At 46.5% G+C, this 22,853-nt stretch overlaps 14 non-coding genes across 14 annotated transcripts; all 14 read right to left on the bottom strand.

Annotated features, from left to right (window-relative positions):
• Positions 1 to 837: 837 nt before the first annotated feature.
• Positions 838 to 978, bottom strand: LOC133355709 (U4 spliceosomal RNA). Its single transcript, XR_009756766.1, has one exon. It is a non-coding gene; the product is annotated as a U4 spliceosomal RNA (small nuclear RNA).
• Positions 979 to 2,875: 1,897 nt separating this feature from the next.
• On the bottom strand, positions 2,876 to 3,016 carry LOC133355708 (U4 spliceosomal RNA). The gene has a single exon (XR_009756765.1). It is a non-coding gene; the product is annotated as a U4 spliceosomal RNA (small nuclear RNA).
• A 1,452-nt stretch (positions 3,017 to 4,468) lies between these two features.
• On the bottom strand, positions 4,469 to 4,609 carry LOC133355707 (U4 spliceosomal RNA). The gene has a single exon (XR_009756764.1). It is a non-coding gene; the product is annotated as a U4 spliceosomal RNA (small nuclear RNA).
• A 1,471-nt stretch (positions 4,610 to 6,080) lies between these two features.
• LOC133355664 (U4 spliceosomal RNA) lies at positions 6,081 to 6,221 on the bottom strand. The gene has a single exon (XR_009756721.1). It is a non-coding gene; the product is annotated as a U4 spliceosomal RNA (small nuclear RNA).
• A 1,473-nt stretch (positions 6,222 to 7,694) lies between these two features.
• On the bottom strand, positions 7,695 to 7,835 carry LOC133355675 (U4 spliceosomal RNA). Its single transcript, XR_009756732.1, has one exon. It is a non-coding gene; the product is annotated as a U4 spliceosomal RNA (small nuclear RNA).
• A 1,601-nt stretch (positions 7,836 to 9,436) lies between these two features.
• On the bottom strand, positions 9,437 to 9,577 carry LOC133355706 (U4 spliceosomal RNA). The gene has a single exon (XR_009756763.1). It is a non-coding gene; the product is annotated as a U4 spliceosomal RNA (small nuclear RNA).
• A 1,448-nt stretch (positions 9,578 to 11,025) lies between these two features.
• Positions 11,026 to 11,167, bottom strand: LOC133355686 (U4 spliceosomal RNA). The gene has a single exon (XR_009756743.1). It is a non-coding gene; the product is annotated as a U4 spliceosomal RNA (small nuclear RNA).
• Positions 11,168 to 12,660: 1,493 nt separating this feature from the next.
• On the bottom strand, positions 12,661 to 12,801 carry LOC133355734 (U4 spliceosomal RNA). The gene has a single exon (XR_009756789.1). It is a non-coding gene; the product is annotated as a U4 spliceosomal RNA (small nuclear RNA).
• Positions 12,802 to 14,246: 1,445 nt separating this feature from the next.
• LOC133355705 (U4 spliceosomal RNA) lies at positions 14,247 to 14,387 on the bottom strand. Its single transcript, XR_009756762.1, has one exon. It is a non-coding gene; the product is annotated as a U4 spliceosomal RNA (small nuclear RNA).
• A 1,221-nt stretch (positions 14,388 to 15,608) lies between these two features.
• LOC133355696 (U4 spliceosomal RNA) lies at positions 15,609 to 15,749 on the bottom strand. The gene has a single exon (XR_009756753.1). It is a non-coding gene; the product is annotated as a U4 spliceosomal RNA (small nuclear RNA).
• A 1,671-nt stretch (positions 15,750 to 17,420) lies between these two features.
• Positions 17,421 to 17,561, bottom strand: LOC133355701 (U4 spliceosomal RNA). Its single transcript, XR_009756758.1, has one exon. It is a non-coding gene; the product is annotated as a U4 spliceosomal RNA (small nuclear RNA).
• A 1,547-nt stretch (positions 17,562 to 19,108) lies between these two features.
• Positions 19,109 to 19,249, bottom strand: LOC133355704 (U4 spliceosomal RNA). The gene has a single exon (XR_009756761.1). It is a non-coding gene; the product is annotated as a U4 spliceosomal RNA (small nuclear RNA).
• Positions 19,250 to 20,852: 1,603 nt separating this feature from the next.
• LOC133355703 (U4 spliceosomal RNA) lies at positions 20,853 to 20,993 on the bottom strand. Its single transcript, XR_009756760.1, has one exon. It is a non-coding gene; the product is annotated as a U4 spliceosomal RNA (small nuclear RNA).
• Positions 20,994 to 22,455: 1,462 nt separating this feature from the next.
• On the bottom strand, positions 22,456 to 22,596 carry LOC133355669 (U4 spliceosomal RNA). Its single transcript, XR_009756726.1, has one exon. It is a non-coding gene; the product is annotated as a U4 spliceosomal RNA (small nuclear RNA).
• Positions 22,597 to 22,853: the final 257 nt, after the last annotated feature.

The raw sequence follows: 22,853 nt of genomic DNA, 5'->3' as shown, positions 1-22,853 counted from the left end.
TGTAATGGTATATTTTCCAATAATTAGAAATTCCGTCACCGTATTGGTTGACAACGGGATAATCAATGTGTTGTTATCTGGCTGCTCTAAGAGGCATTCTGGTCCTACTGCGACACGCGCGCACTGCCCCCCTTCTCACAACCCCCACCCCGTGTGCGAGGGGGAGGGGTGGGGCTAGACACCAATGGGCGTGGCCTAAATGAGAATGGGCGGGGCCTAAAAAGGAAAGGCGCGGGGGTGGAAGAAGCAGCAACAACTGGGCCTGATCATTGTTTATTACGAAGGGGCAGGGTATAAGGAGACAGAGGCATGGCTTGCGGAAATTGAACTTGGCTGTTGATTTAATTGAATAAAAGTATGGAATCAAACACGTGGGACAGAGAACAACATAACTATACTCTTCGGTTCTTTCGGTAAAGCCACGTAGGTATAAAATAAAATAAATCACGACGTTTCGGGCGCAACACAAGCGTCCATCATCAGGTGGGAAAGCATGGTCTGCTGCTGCAGAAAACCTTTTAAAACTGTCTGCCTCAGCAGCAGACCATGCTTTCTCACCTGATGGTGGATGCTTGTGTTGCGCCCGAAACGTCGTAATTTATTTTATTTTATAACGACGTGAACCATATGGATTCCTGCAGTCACTAAAGCTTCAAATCAAGAACAACATAACTGTCGTGCCGGGATGCAGCCAAGGGCTGACTCGTTAATTTTATAGGGTGCAAAGCAGTTTGAGAAATTAGGTCTGCGACCTCTGGGCTTGCCAGTCCAGTGCAACATTTGTACAATCACGGCAAAGCCTCAAGCAAATTCTACTCTTCATTAAACAACCCAAAGCTCCCGAAAGAGCTTGCAAAAATTGCCGACGCCGACTGTGTTTCAAGTCAGCGTGGCGGGGTATTGGGAAAAGTTTTCAATTAGCAATAATCGCGCCTCGGATAAACCTCATTGGCTACGATACTGCCACTGCGCAAAGCTGGTTGGTTGAGGCCGGCCCGTTCCCTCTTAAGTTACGCGGTCTGCCTCAACGCTATGGGATCAGTCCAAAGGCGAAATTAAACGAATCGAAAAAAAATAAATATTACGATTTTATATATAAATCAGTTTTTTTGGTATAATCTCGTAAATATATAAATAAAGATTTTTTTTTATATTTTAATCGTCGATTACTCGACTCATTGGATGAGGAAATTAACTGTAGAGTACTCAGACTTTTGCCGACCTCTTCCCACGTGTGCCGCTGGACGGGAGGTTTGGTGACGTCATTCATAGGGCGGATTCGTCGTGGTAATGCTACAGAGTCTCAGCCTCTCTGGTCAGCGGTACTGGATCGTCTAATTACAGAAGGAATCGCTCGTCATAGATACTTAGAACTGTGTCCAAACTCACGTAGCATTAACAAATATATTATTTGGGTCTTTCGGTAAAGTCACGCAGATAGGTTCAAAGAAAAATAACAAAATTAACTACGACGTTATTTTCTATCTACATGACTTTACAGAAAGCCCCAAAGAATATGAATTCCTGCAGTGAAGAAAGCTTTCAGTCAACATTAACATATAAGAAACAATTGAGTTTAAATTGGATAAAAAAAATAACATTACACATTTTTATTTAAGCAGAAACACTCTACTCGGCCCAGACGTATAGACACACTGATATTTTTACCAACTGCATCCACAAGAGGGCGTCGCAGGCCATACAAAGCCATACAAGGACTCCCTCCCACCTCTTCATGAACGCGAAGTTATACTGGTAGGAACCTCCTCGTTACACCAGCCCACAGGGGATTATTGTGTCCGTCGTGCAGGGAGGGGATGGGTGGGGAGGGAGGGGCTGGGTGGGGAGGGTGGGGAGGAGTGGGGCTGGGTGGGGGGTGGGAGGGGTGGTGCTAGGTGTGGTGGGGCTGGGTGGGGGATGGGAGGGGTGGGGCTGGGTGGGGAGGGGGGGGGTGGGGAGGGGCTGGGTGGGGAGGGTGGGGAGGAGTGGGGCTGGGTGGGGGTGGGAGGGGTGGTGCTAGGTATGGTGGGGCTGGGTGGGGGATGGGAGGGGTGGGGCTGGGTGGGGAGGGGAGGGTGGGGAGGGGCTGGGTGCGGAGGGTGGGGCTGGGCTGGGTGGGGGGTGAGAGGGGTGGGGCTGGGTGGGGAGAGGCTGGGTCGGGTGGGGCTGGGTGGGGAGGGGCTGGGTGGGGAGGGGCTGGGTGGGGAGGGGCTGGGTGCGGAGGGTGGGGCTGGGCTGGGTGGGGGGTGGGAGGGGTGGGGCTGGGTGGGGAGAGGCTGGGTGGGGAGGGGCTGGGTGGGGTGGGGCTGGGTGGGGAGGGGCTGGGTGGGGAGGGGCTGGGTGGGGAGGGGCTGGTCACCCCGTGGTGCCCTTATGAAACTCAACGTTTAACCTACTCACGCCGGCTTGTGCCCGCCCTCACAGTCAGGCATATTTGCGGAATACACCACGCCGCCGTTGATCCTGGCCATTGACCGAGAAACTCAACGTTCCTCCCAGCTCCCTCCGCAGGAATGTGTTTAACTAGACTTTTTGATAAATGTTTTCTCCTACAACATCAGAGTGAAGCGGCACATTAAATACACGCGACAATGACAATAGTTTAAAGCGATTTGAAGCATGTTTTATTTTGGAGGGGCAGAGCTTTGGAACGTAATATTTGAGTGGGGGGGGGTCTGACTCTTTGTGACGCCGTTACGAGAGGGGAGGGGGTAGAATCGTCCAAAATCGCATGACGTCATTTATGGACGGCCCCAAAGGAGAAAGGGGCAAAGCTTGCAAATATTGAACTTTGCTGTTGATTTCATAGAATAAAAGTATGGAATCAAACTTGTGGGACATAAAACAATTCTACACTTCATTAAACAACCCAAAGCTCCCGAAAGAGCTTGCAAAAATTGCCGACGCCGACTGTGTTTCAAGTCAGCGTGGCGGGGTATTGGGAAAAGTTTTCAATTAGCAATAATCGCGCCTCGGATAAACCTCATTGGCTACGATACTGCCACTGCGCAAAGCTGGTTTATTGAGGCCGGCCCGTTCCCTCTTAAGCGACGCGGACTACCTCAACGCCATGGGATCAGTGCAAAGGCGAAAATAAACGAATCGATAAAAAAAATCTTACGATTTTATATATAAATCCGTTTTTTGGGTATAATCTCGTAAATATATAAATACAGATTTTTGTTCATATTTTAATCGTCGATTACTCGACTCATTGGATGAGGAAATTAACGGGAGAGTACTCAGACTTTTGCTGACCTCTTCCCACGTGTGCCGCTGGACGGGAGGTTTAGTGACGTCATTCATACGGCGGATTCGTCGTGGTAATGCTACAGAGTCTCAGCCTCTCTGGTCAGCGATACTGGATCATCTAATTACATCAGATACTGCGCAGAAGGCCTCGCCCGTCATATATACTTAGAACTGTGTCCAAACTCACGTAGCATTAACAAATGTATTATTTGGGTCTTTCGGTAAAGTCACGCAGAAAGGTTCAAAGAAAATAACAACATAACAAAAAAACTACGACGTCAATTTCTATCTACGTGACTTTACCGAAAGCTCTAAAGAATATGAATCCCTGCAGTGATGAAAGCTTTCAGTGAACATTAACATATAAGAAACAATTGAGTTTAAATTTGATAAAAAAAATAACATTACAATTTTTTATTTAAGCAGAAACACTCTACTCGGCCCAGACGTATAGACACACTGATGTTTTGACCAACTGCATCCACAAGAGGGCGTCGCAGGCCATACAAAGCCATACAGGGCCTCCCTCCCCACCTCTTCATGAACGCGAAGTTATACTGGTAGGAACCTCCTGGTTACATCAGCCCACAGGGGATTATTGTGTCCGTCGTGCAGGGAGGGGCTGGGTGGGGAGGGAAGGAGGGGCTGGGTAGGGAGGGTGGGACTGGGTGGGGGGTGGGAGGGGTGGAGCTGGGTGGGGAGGGGCTGGTCACCCCGTGGTGCCCTTATAAAACTCAACGTTTAACCTACTCACGCCGGCTTGTGCCTGCCATCACAATCGGGCATATTTGCGGAATACACCACGCCGCCGTTGATCCTGGCCATTGACCGAGCAACCCAACGTTCCTACCAGCTCCCTCCGCAGGAATGTGTTTAACTAGACTTTTTGATAAATGTTTTCTCCTACAACATCAGAGTGAAGCGGCACATTAAATACGCACGACAATGACAATAGTTTAAATCGATTTGAAGCATGTTTTGTTTTGGGGGGGCAGAGCTTTGGGACGTAATATTTGAGGGGGGGGTCTGACTTTTGTGACGACAGGGGGGGGGGTAAATTGTCCAAAATCGCATGACGTCATTTATGGACGGCCCCAAAGAAGAAAGGGGCAAAGCTTGTAAATATTGAACTTTGCTCTTGATTTAATGGAATAAAAGTATGGAATCAAACACGTGGAACATAAAACAATTCTACACTTCATTAAACAAGCCAAAGCTCCCGAAAGAGCTTGCAAAAATTGCCGACGCCGACTGTGTTTCAAGTCAGCGTGGCGGGGTATTGGGAAAAGTTTTCAATTAGCAATAATCGCGCCTCGGATAAACCTCATTGGCTACGATACTGCCACTGCGCAAAGCTGGTTTGTTGAGGCCGGCCCGTTCCCTCTTAAGTCACGCGGCTCTACCTCAACGCCATGGGATCAATCCAAAGGCGAAAATAAACGAATCGATAAAAAAAAAATTTATTGCGATTTCATATATAAATACTTTTTTTTGGGTATAATCTCGTAAATATATCAATAAAGATTTTTGCTCATATGGAATATTTTGATAGTCGATTACTCGACTCATTGGATGAGGAAATTAACGGGAGAGTACTCAGACTTTTGCTGACCTCTTCCCACGTGTGCCGCTGGACGGGAGGTTTGGTGACGTCATTCATACGGCGGATTCGTCGTGGTAATGCTACAGAGTCTCAGCCTCTCTGGTCAGCGGTACAAGATCGTCTAATTACATCAGATACTGCGCAGAAGGCATCACCCGTCATAGATACTTAGAACTGTGTCCAAACTCACGTAGCATTAACATAAATATATTATTTGGGTCGTTCAATAAAGTCACGCAGATAGGTTCAAAAAAAATAAAAAAAATAACAAAAAAAACAACGACGTTATTTTCTATCTACGTGACTTTACCGAAAGCCCCAAAGAATATGAATTCCTGCAGTCACGAAAGCTTTCAGTCAACATTGACATATAAGAAACAATGGAGTTTAAATTGGATAAAAAAAATAACATTACAATTTTTTATTTAAGCAGAAACACTCTACTCGGCCCAGACGTATAGACACACTGATGTTTTGACCAACTGCATCCACAAGAGGGCGTCGCAGGCCATACAAAGCCATACAGGGCCTCCCTCCCCACCTCTTCATGAACGCGAAGTTATACTGGTAGGAACCTCCTGGTTACATCAGCCCAACAGGGGATTATTGTGTCCGTCGTGCAGGGAGGGGCTGGGTGGGGAAGGTGGGGAGGGGCTGGGTGGGGAGGGTGGGACTGGGTGGGGGGTGGGAGGGGTGGGGCTGGGTGGGGAGGGGCTGGTCACCCCGTGGTGCCCTTATAAAACTCAACGTTTAACCTACTCACGCCGGCTTGTGCCTGCCATCACAATCGGGCATATTTGCGGAATACACCACGCCGCCGTTGATCCTGGCCATTGACCGAGCAACCCAACGTTCCTACCAGCTCCCTCCGCAGGAATGTGTTTAACTAGACTTTTTGATAAATGTTTTCTCCTACAACATCAGAGTGAAGCGGCACATTAAATACGCACGACAATGACAATAGTTTAAATCGATTTGAAGCATGTTTTGTTTTGGGGGGGCAGAGCTTTGGGACGTAATATTTGAGGGGGGGGTCTGACTTTTGTGACGACAGGGGGGGGGGTAAATTGTCCAAAATCGCATGACGTCATTTATGGACGGCCCCAAAGAAGAAAGGGGCAAAGCTTGTAAATATTGAACTTTGCTCTTGATTTAATGGAATAAAAGTATGGAATCAAACACGTGGAACATAAAACAATTCTACACTTCATTAAACAAGCCAAAGCTCCCGAAAGAGCTTGCAAAAATTGCCGACGCCGACTGTGTTTCAAGTCAGCGTGGCGGGGTATTGGGAAAAGTTTTCAATTAGCAATAATCGCGCCTCGGATCAACCTCATTGGCTACGATACTGCCACTGCGCAAAGCTGGTTTGTTGAAGCCGGCCCGTTCCCTCTTAAGTCACGCGGTCCTACCTCAACGCCATGGGATCAGTCCAAAGTCGAAAATAACCGAATCGATTCAAAACAAATACAGTATTACCACTTTATATATGAATACGTTTTTTGGGGTATAATCTCGTAAATATATAAATAAAGATTCTTTTTCATATTTTATATTTTAATAGTCGGTTACTCGACTAATTGGATGAGGAAATTATCTGTAGAGTACTCAGACTTTTGCTGACCTCTTCCCACGTGTGCCGCTGGACGGGAGGTTTAGTGACGTCATTCATACGGCGGATTCGTCGTGGTAATGCTACAGAGTCTCAGCCTCTCTGGTCAGCGATACTGGATCATCTAATTACATCAGATACTGCGCCGAAGGTCTCGCCCGTCATATATACTTAGAACTGTGTCCAAACTCACGTAGCATTAACAAATGTATTATTTGGGTTTTTCGGTAAAGTCACGCAGAAAGGTTCAAAGAAAAGAACAAAATAACAAAAAAACTACGACGTCAATTTCTATCTACGTGACTTTACCGAAAGCTCTAAAGAATATGAATTCCTGCAGTGATGAAAGCTTTCAGTGAACATTAACATATAAGAAACAATTGAGTTTAAATTGGATACAAAAATAACATTACAATTTTTTATTTAAGCAGAAACACTCTACTCGGCCCAGACGTATAGACACACTGATGTTTTGACCAACTGCATCCACAAGAGGGCGTCGCAGGCCATACAAAGCCATACAGGGCCTCCCTCCCCACCTCTTCATGAACGCGAAGTTATACTGGTAGGAACCTCCTGGTTACATCAGCCCACAGGGGATTATTGTGTCCGTCGTGCAGGGAGGGGATGGGTGGGGAGGGAAGGAGGGGCTGGGTAGGGAGGGTGGGACTGGGTGGGGGGTGGGAGGGGTGGAGCTGGGTGGGGAGGGGCTGGTCACCCCGTGGTGCCCTTATAAAACTCAACGTTTAACCTACTCACGCCGGCTTGTGCCTGCCCTCACAGTCGGGCATATTTGCGGAATACACCACGCCGCCGTTGATCCTGGCCATTGACCGAGCAACCCAACGTTCCTACCAGCTCTCTCCGCAGGAATGTGTTTAACTAGACTTTTTGATAAATGTTTTCTCCTACAACATCAGAGTGAAGCGGCACATTAAATACGCACGACAATGACAATAGTTTAAATCGATTTGAAGCATGTTTTGTTTTGGGGGGGCAGAGCTTTGGGACGTAATATTTGAGGGGGGGGTCTGACTTTTGTGACGACAGGGGGGGGGGGGGGGGTAAATTGTCCAAAATCGCATGACGTCATTTATGGACGGCCCCAAAGAAGAAAGGGGCAAAGCTTGTAAATATTGAACTTTGCTCTTGATTTAATGGAATAAAAGTATGGAATCAAACACGTGGGACATAAAACAATTCTACACTTCCTTAAACAAGCCAAAGCTCCCGAAAGAGCTTGCAAAAATTGCCCACGCCGACTGTGTTTCAAGTCAGCGTGGCGGGGTATTGGGAAAAGTTTTCAATTAGCAATAATCGCGCCTAGGATAAACCTCATTGGCTACGATACTGCCACTGCGCAAAGCTGGTTTGTTGAGGCCGGCCCGTTCCCTCTTAAGTCACGCGGCCCTACCTCAACGCCATGGGATCATGCAAATACTAATATAAACACATCCACTAAAAAAACATTTGATGTTCTTATATAATACAATAAGGATTTTACTTAATCTATTTAAATAATTTAACACTCTACCCGGATCAGACGTATAGACACACTGATGTTTTCCATAATCGAGGTTGATTTTTCGTTGTTGTTGTTGTTGGGATAGATCGCGTAAATTCTAGTGCGTCGTCACACCCGCCACCAACCGACACGGGCAATTCGCAAAGTTCAGTCACATAAACACAACGTGCCAATTTAGCTGCGCCTTCAGCACACGCGGTGCAGTGGAGAGTGAAACCACTCACGACGTTCACAAGTCGTGAACACGTCGCGTACGAACGATGTTCTTTTTTAAATCCTTTATATTAAGTTCACTTGCTTGCTTGCGCGCTTACGACTGTGCAAATCTTTCGGTCGTTTTTTAACCCACTTCCCGTGATCCAATCGAGCTGACATTTTGCACACAGACTCGTTGTGCGGGAAAATGTATTTTCGTGAAAATGTTTTTCTAATTTTTTTTTTTATATTGAATTACCAATTGCTTAATACTGGCAGACAATCATCTGACCCATAGGTGGCAGCCATCTCAAGCCAGAGGACGAGAGGACTCTAGCCGCCACGCATATGAAGGATTTATAGTGAAAAACTTTGTTTTTACGGGTTAATTTTTTACCAAGTGCATCCACAAGAGGGCGTCGCAGGCCATACAAGGCCTCCCTCCCACATATTCATGAACGCGAAGTTATACTGGTAGGAACCTCCTGGTTACACCAGCCCACAGGGGATTATTGTGTCCGTCGTGCAGGGAGGGGATGGGTGGGGAGGGAGGGGCTGGGTGGGGAGGGGAGGGTGGGGAGGGGCTGGGTGGGGAGGATGGGGAGGAGTGGGGCTGGGTGGGGGATGGGAGGGGTGGGGCTGGGTGGGGAGGGGAGGGTGGGGAGGGGCTGGGTGCGGAGGGTGGGGCTGGGTGGGGGGTGAGAGGGGTGGGGCTGGGTGGGGAGGGGCTGGTCACCCCGTGGTGCCCTTATAAAACGCAACGTTTAACCTACTCACGCCGGCTTGTGTCTGCCCTCACAGTCGGCCATATTTGCGGAATACACCACGCCGCCGTTGACCCTGGCCATTGACCGAGCAACCCAACGTTCCTACCAGCTCCCTCCGCAGGAATGTGTTTAACTAGACTTTTTGATAAATGTTTTCTCCTACAACATCAGAGTGAAGCGGCACATTAAATACGCACGACAATGACAATAGTTTAAATCGATTTGAAGCATTTTTTGTTTTGGGGGGGCAGAGCTTTGGGACGTAATATTTGAGGGGGGGGGGTTGATTTGTGTGACGCCGTGACGAGAGGGGAGGGGGTAAAATCGTCCAAAATCGCATGACGTCATTTATGGACGGCCCCAAAGAAGAAAGGGGCAAAGCTTGTAAATATTGAACTTTTCTGTTGATTTCATGGAATAAAAGTATGGAATCAAACACGTGGGACATAAAACAATTCTACACTTCATTAAACAACCCAAAGCTCCCGAAAGAGCTTGCAAAAATTGCCGACGCCGACTGTGTTTCAAGTCAGCGTGGCGGGGTATTGGGAAAAGTTTTCAATTAGCAATAATCGCGCCTCGGATAAACCTCATTGGCTACGATACTGCCACTGCGCAAAGCTGGTTTGTTGAGGCCGGCCCGTTCCCTCTTAAGTCACGCGGCCCTACCTCAACGCCATAGGATCAGTCCAAAGGCAAAAATAACCGAATCGATTCGAAACAAATATTACGATTTTATATATAAATAGGTTTTTTGGGGTATAATCTAGTAAATATATACATAAATAAATTTGTTCATGTTTCATATTTTGATAGTCGATTACTCGACTCATTGGATGAGGAAATTAACTGGAGAGAAATCATACTTTTGCTGACCTCTTCCCACGTGTGCCGCTGGACGGGAGGTTTGGTGACGTCATTCGTACCGCGGATTCGTCGTGGTAATGCTACAGAGTCTCAGCCTCTCTGGTCAGCGGTACAAGATCGTCTAATTACAGAAGGAATCGTCCGTCATAGATACTTAGAACTGTGTCCAAACTCACGTCGCATTAACAAATATATTATTTGGGTATTACATTAAAGTCACGCAAATAGGTTCAAAGAAAATAAAAAAAATAACTACGACGTTATTTTCTATCTACGTGACTTTACAAAACGCCCCAAAGAATATGAATTCCTGCAGTGACGAAAGCTTTCAGTGAACATTAACATATAAGAAACAATTGAGTTTAAATTGGATAAAAAAAAGAACATTACAAATTTTTATTTAAGCAGAAACACTCTACTCGGCCCAGACGTATAGACACACTGATGTTTTGACCAACTGCATCCACAAGAGGGCGTCGCAGGCCATACAAAGCCATACAGGGCCTCCCTCCCCACCTCTTCATGAACGCGAAGTTATACTGGTAGGAACCTCCTGGTTACATCAGCCCACAGGGGATTATTGTGTCCGTCGTGCAGGGAGGGGCTGGGTGGGGAGGGAAGGAGGGGCTGGGTAGGGAGGGTGGGACTGGGTGGGGGGTGGGAGGGGTGGAGCTGGGTGGGGAGGGGCTGGTCACTCCGTGGTGCCCTTATACAACTCAACGTTTAACCTACTCACGCCGGCTTGTGCCTGCCCTCACAGTCGGGCATATTTGCGGAATACACCACGCCGCCGTTGACCCTGGCCATTGACCGAGCAACCCAACGTTCCTACCAGCTCCCTCCGCAGGAATGTGTTTAACTAGACTTTTTGATAAATGTTTTCTCCTACAACATCAGAGTGAAGCGGCACATTAAATACGCACGACAATGACAATAGTTTAAATCGATTTGAAGCATGTTTTGTTTTGGGGGGGCAGAGCTTTGGGACGTAATATTTGAGGGGAGGGTCTGACTTTTGTGACGAGAGGGGGGGGGGGGGGGTAAAATCGTCAATAATCGCATGACGTCATTTATGGACGGCCCCAAAGAAGAAAGTGGCAAAGCTTGTAAATATTGAACTTTGCTCTTGATTTAATGGAATAAAAGTATGGAATCAAACACGTGGGACATAAAACAATTCTACACTTCAATAAACAAGCCAAAGCTCCCGAAAGAGCTTGCAAAAATTGCCGACGCCGACTGTGTTTCAAGTCAGCGTGGCGGGGTATTGGGAAAAGTTTTCAATTATCAATAATCGCGCCTACGGATAAACCTCATTGGCTACGATACTGCCACTGCGCAAAGCTGGTTTGTTGAGGCCGGCCCGTTCCCTCTTAAGTCACGCCGGCCTACCTCAACGCCATGGGATCAGTCCAAAGGCGAAAATAAACGAATTGATAAAAAAAAATATTACGATTTTATAAATAAATCCGTTTTTGGGTATAATCTCGTAAATATATAAATAAAGATTCTTGTTAATATTTAATATTTTGATAGTCGGTTACTCGACTCATTGGATGAGGAAATTAACTGTAGAGTACTCAGACTTTTGCCGACCTCTTCCCACGTGTGCCGCTGGACGGGAGGTTTGGTGACGTCATTCATACGGCGGATTCGTCGTGGCAATGCTGCAGAGTCTCAGCCTCTCTGGTCAGCGGTACAAGATCGTCTAATTACATCAGATACTGCGCAGAAGGCATCACCCGTCATAGATACTTAGAACTGTGTCCAAACTCACGTAGCATTAACATAAATATATTATTTGGGTCTTTCAATAAAGTCACGCAGATAGGTTCAAAAAAAATAAAAAAATAACAAAAAAACAACGACGTTATTTTCTATCTACGTGACTTTACCGAAAGCCCCAAAGAATATGAAATCCTGCAGTCACAAAAGCTTTCAGTCAACATTAACATATAATAACCAATTGAGTTTAAATTAGATTTTTTTTTTAAACATTACACATTTTTCTTTAAGCAGAAACACTCTACTCGGCCCAGACGTGTAAACACACTGATGTTTTGACCAACTGCATCCACAAGAGGGCGTCACAGGCCATACAGGGCTTCCCTCCCACCTCTTCATGAACGCGAAGTTATACTGGTAGGAACCTCCTGGTTACAACAGCCCACAGGGGATTATTGTGTCCGTCGTGCAGGGAGGGGCTGGGTGGGGAGGGTGGGGAGGGGCTGGGTGGGGAGGGTGGGACTGGGTGGGGGGTGGGAGGGGTGGGGCTGGGTGGGGGGTGGGAGGGGTGGGGCTGGGTGGGGAGGGGCTGGTCACCCCGTGGTGCCCTTATAAAACTCAACGTTTCACCTACTCACGCCGGCTTGTGCCCGCCCTCACAGTCGGGCATATTTGCGGAATACACCACGCCGCCGTTGACCCTGGCCATTGACCGAGCAACCCAACGTTCCTACCAGCTCCCTCCGCAGGAATGTGTTTAAATAGACTTTTTGATAAATGTTTTCTCCTACAACATCAGAGTGAAGCGGCACATTAAATACGCACGACAATGACTATAGTTTAAAGCGATTTGAAGCATGTTTTATTTTGGGGGGGCAGAGCTTTGGTACGTAATATTTGAGGTGGGGGGGGTCTGACTTTTTGTGACGCCGTGACGAGAGAGGGGGGGGGTAAAATCGTCAATAATCGCATGACGTCATTTATGGACGGCCCCAAAGAAGAAAGTGGCAAAGCTTGCAAATATTGAACTGTGCTGTTGATTTCATGGAATAAAAGTATGGAATCAAACACGTGGGACATAAAACAATTCTACACTTCATTAAACAAGACAAAGCTCCCGAACGAGCTTGCAAAAATTGCCGACGCCGACTGTGTTTCAAGTCAGCGTGGCGGGGTATTGGGAAAAGTTTTCAACTAGCAATAATCGCGCCTCGGATAAACCTCATTGGCTACGATACTGCCACTGCGCAAAGCTGGTTTGTTGAGGCCGGCCCGTTCCCTCTTAAGTCACGCGGCCCTACCTCAACGCCATGGGATCAGTCCAAAGTCGAAAATAACCGAATCGATTCAAAACAAATACAGTATTACCACTTTATATATGAATACGTTTTTTGGGGTATAATCTCGTAAATATATAAATAAAGATTCTTTTTCATATTTTATATTTTAATAGTCGGTTACTCGACTAATTGGATGAGGAAATTATCTGTAGAGTACTCAGACTTTTGCCGACCTCTTCCCACGTGTGCCGCTGGACGGGAGGTTTGGTGACGTCATTCATACGGCGGATTCGTCGTGGAAATGCTGCAGAGTCTCAGCCTCTCTGGTCAACGATACTGGATCATCTAATTACATCAGATACTGCGCAGAAGGCATCGCTGGTCATATATACTTAGAACTGTGTCCAAACTCACGTAGCATTAACATAAATATATTATTTGGGTCTTTCGGTAAAGTCACGCAGATAGGTTCAAATAAAATAAAAAAATAACAAAAAAACTACGACGTTATTTTCTATCTACGTGACTTTACCGAAAGCCCCAAGGAATATGAATTCCTGCAGTGACGAAAGCTTTCAGTCAACGTTAACATATAATAAACAATTGAGATCAAATTGGATAACAAAGAATAACATTACACATTTTTATTTAAGCAGAAACACTCTACTCGGCCCAGACGTATAGACACACTGATGTTTTGACCAACTGCATCCACAAGAGGGCGTCGCGGGCCAAACAAGGCCATATAGGGCCTCCCTCCAACCTCTTCATGAACGCGAAGTTATACTGGTAGGAACCTCCTGGTTACACCAGCCCACAGGGGATTATTGTGTCCGTCGTGCAGGGAGGGGCTGGGTGGGGAGGGAGGGGCTAGGTGGAGAGGGGCTGGGTGGGGAGGGGAGGGTCACCCCGTGGTGCCCTTATGAAACTCAACGTTTAACCTACTCACGCCGGCTTGTGCCCGCCCTCACAGTCGGGCATATTTGCGGAATACTCCACGCCGCCGTTGACCCTGGCCATTGACCGAGCAACCCAACGTTCCTACCAGCTCCCTCCGCAGGAATGTGTTTAACTAGACTTTTTGATAAATGTTTTCTCCTACAACATCAGAGTGAAGCGGCACATTAAATACGCACTACAATGACAATAGTTTAAAGCGATTTGAAGCATGTTTTATTTTGGGGGGGCGGGGCATAGCTTTGGGACGTCACATTTGAGGGGGGGGGGTCTGACTCTTTGTGCGCCGTGACGAGAGGGGGGGGGGGGGTAAAATCGTGTGACGTCATTTATGGACGGCCCCGAAGCAGAAAGAGGCAAAGCTTGCAAATATTGAACTTTGCTGTTGATTTCATTGAATAAAAGTATGGAATCAAACACGTGGGACATAAAACAATTCTACACGTCATTAAACAAGCCAAAGCTCCCGAAAGAGCTTGCAAAAATTGCCGACGCCGACTGTGTTTCAAGTCAGCGTGGCGGGGTATTGGGAAAAGTTTTCAATTAGCAATAATCGCGCCTCGGATAAACCTCATTGGCTACGATACTGCCACTGCGCAAAGCTGTTTTGTTGAGGCCGGCCCGTTCCCTCTTAAGTCACGCGGCCCTACCTAAACGCCATGGGATCATTCAAATTCTAAAATCAACACATCCGCTAAAACGCCTTTGATTTGCTTATATAATACAATGAGGATTTTACTAAACATATTTAAATATTTTTAATGAAACCGACAGTTAATTACTCGATTAATTGGATGAGGAGATATGTTAACATTGTCCGTGCCTCTTCTCGCGTGTGCCGCTGGACGGGAGGTGATGGTTGGCGCTTGGGGACGTCATCGGTATACAACACGTGACTTCTAAGTGGTGTCTTGTTAAAGTGCAAATAAGGTTTAGAGTGCGATAATTTACGCGAGGCTTTGTGATACCGTGGATTTAATTCGTTGAAAAGCAAAATAATATTTACGTTTTAATTATTCAGAAATCGGCTGTTCCCTTATATCTTCTTGGTTCTTTCGGTAAGGTCACGTAAAAGGGAAGTAATAAAATAATAAAAATAAAACATAATAATTCTACGTGACTTTACCGAAAGAACCAAGAAGATGAATCCCTGCAGTCACGAAAGCTTTAAATCGAAAAATGTTCCCTTATATTTTGGTGGTAAGTGGAATAACAAATGTGAGAAGTCAGTGACACTGTTTCTATTGCTTAAAATCTAACGGTAATTTTTTCTAAAATTAGAAATATCGTCACCTTATTGGTTGACAACGGGATAATCAATCTGTTGTTATCTGGCTGCTCTAAGAGGCATTCTGGTCCTACTGCGACACGCGCGCACTGCCCCCCTTCTCACAACCCCCACCCCGTGTGCGAGGGGGAGGGGCGGGGCTAGACACCAATGGGCGGGGCCTAAATGAGAATGGGCGGGGCCTAAAAGGAAAGGCGCGGGGGTGGAAGAAGCAGAAACAACTGGGCCTGATCATTATTTATTACGAAGGGGCAGGGTTTTAGGAGAAGGGGCATAGCTTACAAATATTTCATAGAATAAAATGAATTTTAAAAGTTTGCATCAAACACGTGGGACAGAGAAAAACATAACTGTCGTGCCGGGAATGCATCCCATGGGCTGACTAGTTAATTATATTGGGTGCAAAGCAGTTTGAGAGATTGGGTCTGCGACCTCCGTCTTGCCAGTCCAGTGCAAAATTATTACAATATCGGCAGGTATTGGTTCTGCTACCTTCACACCTCAAGCAAATTCTATACTTCATTGAACAGCCCAACGCTCCCAAAAGAGCTTGCAAAAATTGCCGACGCCGACTTTGTTTCAAGTCAGCGTGGCAGGGTATTGGGAAAAGTTTTCAATTAGCAATAATCGCGCCTCGGATAAACCTCATTGGCTACGATACTGCCACTGCGCAAAGCTGGTTTGTTGAGGCCGGCCCGTGCCCTCTTAAGTCACGCGTCCCTAGCTCAACGCCATGGGACCAATCCAAAGCTGAAAATAACCGAATCGATTCAAAACAAATATTAACATTTTATACATGAATACGTTTTAATGGGTATAATCTCGTAAATATATCAATAAAGATTTTTGCTAATATGGAATATTTTGATAGTCGATTACTCGACTCATTGGATGAGGAAATTAACTGTAGAGTACTCAGACTTTTGCCGACCTCTTCGCACGTGTGCCGCTGGACGGGAGGTTTGGTGACGTCATTCATACGGCGGATTCGTCGTGGTAATGCTACAGAGTCTCAGCCTCTCTGACCAGCGGTACAAGATCGTCTAATTACATCAGATACTGCGCAGAAGGCATCGCTCGTTATATATACTTAGAACTGTGTCCAAACTCACGTAGCATTAACACATATATTATTTGGGTCTTTCGGTAAAGTCACGCAGATAGGTTCAAAGAAAATAACAAAATAATAAAAAAAACTACGACGTTATTTTCTATCTACGTGACTTTACCGAACGCCCCAAAGAATATGAATTCCTACAGTCACGAAAGCTTTCAGTCAAAATTAACATATAAGAAACAATTGAGTTTAAATTGGATAAAAAAAAGAACATTACACATTTTTATTTAAGCAGAAACACTCTACTCGGCCCAGACGTATAGACACACTGATGTTTTGACCAACTGCATCCACAAGAGGGCGTCGCAGGCCATACAAAGCCATACAGGGCCTCCCTCCCCACGTCTTCATGAACGCGAAGTTATACTGGTAGGAACCTCCTGGTTACATCAGCCCACAGGGGATTATTGTGTCCGTCGTGCAGGGAGGGGATGGGTGGAGAGGGAGGGGCTGGGTAGGGAGGGTGGGGAGCGGCTGGGTAGAGAGGGGCTGGGTGGGGAGGAAAGGGTGGGGAGGGGCTGGGTGGGGTGGGTGGGGCTGGGCTGGGTGGGGGTGGGAGGGGTGGGGCTGGGTGAGAGGGGTGGGGCTGGATGGGGAGGGGCTGGTCACCCCGTGGTGCCCTTATAAAACTCAACGTTTAACCTACTCACGCCGGCTTGTGCCCGCCCTCACAGTCGGCCATATTTTCGGAATACACCACGCCGCCGTTGACCCTGGCCATTGACCGAGCAACCCAACGTTCCTACCAGCTCCCTCCGCAGGAATGTGTTTAACTAGACTTTTTGATAAATGTTTTCTCCTACAACATCATAGTGAAGCGGCACATTAAATACGCACGACAATGGCAATAGTTTAAAGCGATTTGAAGCATATTTTATTTTGGGGGGGCGTGGCAGAGCTTTGGGACGTAATATTTGAAGGGGGGGGTCTGACTTTTTGTGACGCCGTGACGAGAGGGGAGGGGGTAAAATCTTCCAAAATCGCATGGCGTCATTTATGGACGGCCCCAAAGAAGAAAGGGGCAAAGCTTGCAAATATTGAACTTTGCTGTTGATTTCATGGAATAAAAATATGGAATAAAACACGTGGGACAGAAAACGATTCTATACTTATGATAATTGGTTTTTTGCCCTTCTATCTGGCAACAAAAGGGTAAAAAACCATTATCATATTTTTACTGGGAAATGAGGTTCCCATAGTGTAAATTTTATACTTCATTAAACAATCCAAAGCTCCCGAAAGAGCTTGCAAAAATTGCCGACGCCGACTGTGTTTCAAGTCAGCGTGGCGGGGTATTGGGAAAAGTTTTCAATTAGCAATAATCGCGCCTCGGATAAACCTCATTGGCTACGATACTGCCACTGCGCAAAGCTGGTTTATTGAGGCCGGCCCGTTCCCTCTTAAGCGACGCGGACTACCTCAACGCCATGGGATCAGTGCAAAGGCGAAAATAAACGAATCGATAAAAAAAATCTTACGATTTTATATATAAATCCGTTTTTTGGGTATAATCTCGTAAATATATAAATACAGATTTTTGTTCATATTTTAATCGTCGATTACTCGACTCATTGGATGAGGAAGTTAACGGGAGAGTACTCAGACTTTTGCCGACCTCTTCCCACGTGTGCCGCTGGACGGGAGGTTTGGTGACGTTATTCATACGGCGGATTCGTCGTGGTAATGCTACAGAGTCTCAGCCTCTCTGCTCAGCGGTACTGGATCGTCTAATTACAGAAGGAATCGCTCGTCATAGATACTTAGAACTGTGTCCAAACTCACGTAGCATTAACATAAATATATTATTTGGGTCTTTCGGTAAAGTCACGCAGATAGGTTCAAATAAAATAAAAAAATAACAAAAAAAACTACGACGTTATTTTCTATCTACGTGACTTTACCGAAAGCCCCAAGGAATATGAATTCCTGCAGTGACGAAAGCTTTCAGTCAACATTAACATATAATAAACAATTGAGATTAAATTGGATAACAAAGAATAACATTACAATTTTTTATTTAAGCAGAAACACTCTACTCGGCCCAGACGTATAGACACACTGATGTTTTGACCAACTGCATCCACAAGAGGGCGTCGCAGGCCATACAAAGCCATACAGGGCCTCCCTCCCCACGTCTTCATGAACGCGAAGTTATACTGGTAGGAACCTCCTGGTTACATCAGCCCACAGGGGATTATTGTGTCCGTCGTGCAGGGAGGGGATGGGTGGAGAGGGAGGGGCTGGGTAGGGAGGGTGGGGAGCGGCTGGGTAGAGAGGGGCTGGGTGGGGAGGAAAGGGTGGGGAGGGGCTGGGTGGGGTGGGTGGGGCTGGGCTGGGTGGGGGTGGGAGGGGTGGGGCTGGGTGAGAGGGGTGGGGCTGGATGGGGAGGGGCTGGTCACCCCGTGGTGCCCTTATAAAACTCAACGTTTAACCTACTCACGCCGGCTTGTGCCCGCCCTCACAGTCGGGCATATTTGCGAAATACACCACGCCGCCGTTGACCCTGGCCATTGACCGAGCAACCCAACGTTCCTACCAGCTCCCTCCGCAGGAATGTGTTTAACTAGACTTTTTGATAAATGTTTTCTCCTACAACATCAGAGTGAAGCGGCACATTAAATACGCACTTCAATGACAATAGTTGAAAGCGATTTGAAGCTTGTTTTATTTGGGAGGGGCAGAACTTTGGGACGTAATATTTGAGGGGGGGGGGGTCTGACTTTTTGTGACGCCGTGACGAGACGGGGGGGGGGGGGGGTAAATCTTCCAAAATCGCGTGACGTCATTTATGGACGGCCCCGAAGGAGAAAGGGGCAAAGCTTACAAATATTGAACTTTGCTCTTGCTTTAATGGAATAAAAGTATGGAATCAAACACGTGGGACATAAAACAATTCTACACTTCATTAAACAAGCCAAAGCTCCCGAAAGAGCTTGCAAAAATTGCCGACGCCGACTGTGTTTCAAGTCAGCGTGGCGGGGTATTGGGAAAAGTTTTCAATTAGCAATAATCGCGCCTCGGATAAACCTCATTGGCTACGATACTGCCACTGCGCAAAGCTGGTTTGGTGAAGCCGGCCCGTTCCCTCTTAAGTCACGCGGCCCTACCTCAACGCCATGGGATCATTCAAATACTAAAACAAACACATCCACTAACAAAACATTTGATGTTCTTATATAATACAATAAGGATTTTACTTAATCTATTTAAATAATTTAACACTCTACCCGGACCAGACGTATAGACACACTGATGTTTTCCATAATCGAGGTTGATTTTTCGTTGTTGTTGTTGTTGGGTTAGATCGCGTAAATTCTAGTGCGTCGTCACACCCGCCACCAACCGACACGGACAATTCGCAAAGTTCAGTCACATAAACACAACGTGCCAATTTAGCTGCGCCTTCAGCACACGCGGTGCAGTGGAGAGTGAAACCACTCACGACGTTCACAAGTCGTGAACACGTCGCGTACGAACGATGTTCTTTTTTAAATCATTTATATTAAGTTCACTTGCTTGCTTGCGCGCTTACGACTGTGCAAATCTTTCGGTAGTTTTTTAACCCACTTCCCGTGATCCAATCGAGCTGACATTTTGCACACAGACTCGTTGTGCGGGAAAATTTATTTTCGTGAAAATGTTTTTCTAAATTTTTTTTTAAAATATTGAATTACCAATTGCTTAATACTGGCAGACAATCATCTGACCCATAGGTGGCAGCCATCTCAAGCCAGAGGACGAGAGGACTCTAGCCGCCACGCATATGAAGGATTTATAGTGAAAAACTTTGTTTTTACGGGTTAATTTTTTACCAAGTGCATCCACAAGAGGGCGTCGCAGGCCATACAAGGCCTCCCTCCCACATATTCATGAACGCGAAGTTATACTGGTAGGAACCTCCTGGTTACACCAGCCCACAGGGGATTATTGTGTCCGTCGTGCAGGGAGGGGATGGGTGGGGAGGGAGGGGCTGGGTGGGGAGGGGAGGGTGGGGAGGGGCTGGGTGGGGAGGATGGGGAGGAGTGGGGCTGGGTGGGGGATGGGAGGGGTGGGGCTGGGTGGGGAGGGGAGGGTGGGGAGGGGCTGGGTGCGGAGGGTGGGGCTGGGTGGGGGGTGAGAGGGGTGGGGCTGGGTGGGGAGGGGCTGGTCACCCCGTGGTGCCCTTATAAAACGCAACGTTTAACCTACTCACGCCGGCTTGTGTCTGCCCTCACAGTCGGCCATATTTGCGGAATACACCACGCCGCCGTTGACCCTGGCCATTGACCGAGCAACCCAACGTTCCTACCAGCTCCCTCCGCAGGAATGTGTTTAACTAGACTTTTTGATAAATGTTTTCTCCTACAACATCAGAGTGAAGCGGCACATTAAATACGCACGACAATGACAATAGTTTAAATCGATTTGAAGCATGTTTTGTTTTGGGGGGGGCAGAGCTTTGGGACGTAATATTTGAGGGGGGGGTTTGATTTTTGTGACGCCGTGACGAGAGGGGAGGGGGTAAAATCGTCCAAAATCACATGACGTCATTTATGGACGGCCCCAAAGAAGAAAGGGGCAAAGCTTGTAAATATTGAACTTTGCTGTTGATTTCATGGAATAAAAGTATGGAATCAAACACGTGGGACATAAAACAATTCTACACTTCATAAAACAAGCCAAAGCTCCCGAAAGAGCTTGCAAAAATTGCCGACGCCGACTGTGTTTCAAGTCAGCGTGGCGGGGTATTGGGAAAAGTTTTCAATTAGCAATAATCGCGCCTCGGATAAACCTCATTGGCTACGATACTGCCACTGCGCAAAGCTGGTTTGTTGAGGCCGGCCCGTTCCCTCTTAAGTCACGCGGTCCTACCTCAACGCCATGGGATCAGTCCAAAGGCGAAAATAAACGAATCGATTAAAAAAATGTTTTACGATTTTATATATAAATCCGTTTTTTGGGTATAATCTCGTAAATATATAAATAAAGATTCTTGTTAATATGGAATATTTTGATAGTCGGTTACTCGACTCATTGGATGAGGAAATTAACTGTAGAGTACTCAGACTTTTGCTGACCTCTTCCCACGTGTGCCGCTGGACGGGAGGTTTAGTGACGTCATTCATACGGCGGATTCGTCGTGGTAATGCTACAGAGTCTCAGCCTCTCTGGTCAGCGATACTGGATCATCTAATTACATCAGATACTGCGCAGAAGGCCTCGCCCGTCATATATACTTAGAACTGTGTCCAAACTCACGTAGCATTAACAAATGTATTATTTGGGTCTTTCGGTAAAGTCACGCAGAAAGGTTCAAAGAAAATAACAAAATAACAAAAAAACTACGACGTCAATTTCTATCTACGTGACTTTACCGAAAGCTCTAAAGAATATGAATTCCTGCAGTGATGAAAGCTTTCAGTGAACATTAACATATAAGAAACAATTGAGTTTAAATTTGATTTAAAAAATAACATTACAATTTTTTATTTAAGCAGAAACACTCTACTCGGCCCAGACGTATAGACACACTGATGTTTTGACCAACTGCATCCACAAGAGGGCGTCGCAGGCCATACAAAGCCATACAGGGCCTCCGTCCCCACCTCTTCATGAACGCGAAGTTATACTGGTAGGAACCTCCTGGTTACATCAGCCCACAGGGGATTATTGTGTCCGTCGTGCAGGGAGGGGCTGGGTGGGGAGGGAAGGAGGGGCTGGGTAGGGAGGGTGGGACTGGGTGGGGGGTGGGAGGGGTGGAGCTGGGTGGGGAGGGGCTGGTCACCCCGTGGTGCCCTTATAAAACTCAACGTTTAACCTACTCACGCCGGCTTGTGCCTGCCCTCACAGTCGGGCATATTTGCGGAATACACCACGCCGCCGTTGACCCTGGCCATTGACCGAGCAACCCAACGTTCCTACCAGCTCCCTCCGCAGGAATGTGTTTAACTAGACTTTTTGATAAATGTTTTCTCCTACAACATCAGAGTGAAGCGGCACATTAAATACGCACGACAATGACAATAGTTTAAATCGATTTGAAGCATGTTTTGTTTTGGGGGGGCAGAGCTTTGGGACGTAATATTTGAGGGGGGGGTCTGACTTTTGTGACGACAAGGGGGGGGGTAAATTGTCCAAAATCGCATGACGTCATTTATGGACGGCCCCAAAGAAGAAAGGGGCAAAGCTTGTAAATATTGAACTTTGCTGTTGATTTCATGGAATAAAAGTATGGAATCAAACACGTGGGACATAAAACAACTCTGCACTTCATTGAACAACCCAAAGCTCCCGAAAGAGCTTGCAAAAATTGCCGACGCCGACTGTGTTTCAAATCAGCGTGGCGGGGTATTGGGAAAAGTTTTCAATTAGCAATAATCGCGCCTCGGATAAACCTCATTGGCTACGATACTGCCACTGCGCAAAGCTGGTTTGTTGAGGCCGGCCCGTTCCCTCTTAAGTCACGCGGCCCTACCTCAACGCCATGGGATCAGTCCAAAGGCGAAAATAAACGAATTGATAAAAAAAAATATTACGATTTTATAAATAAATCCGTTTTTGGGTATAATCTCGTAAATATATAAATAAATATTCTTGTTAATATTTAATATTTTGATAGTCGGTTACTCGACTCATTGGATGAGGAAATTAACTGTAGAGTACTCAGACTTTTGCCGACCTCTTCC

The sequence above is a fragment of the Lethenteron reissneri genome, chromosome 51, assembly GCF_015708825.2.
Source record: "Lethenteron reissneri isolate LAM-NWPU_2019-01 chromosome 51, ASM1570882v1, whole genome shotgun sequence".
Taxonomy (NCBI): domain Eukaryota; kingdom Metazoa; phylum Chordata; class Hyperoartia; order Petromyzontiformes; family Petromyzontidae; genus Lethenteron; species Lethenteron reissneri.
This window is presented reverse-complemented; position numbering and strand designations above follow the sequence as displayed.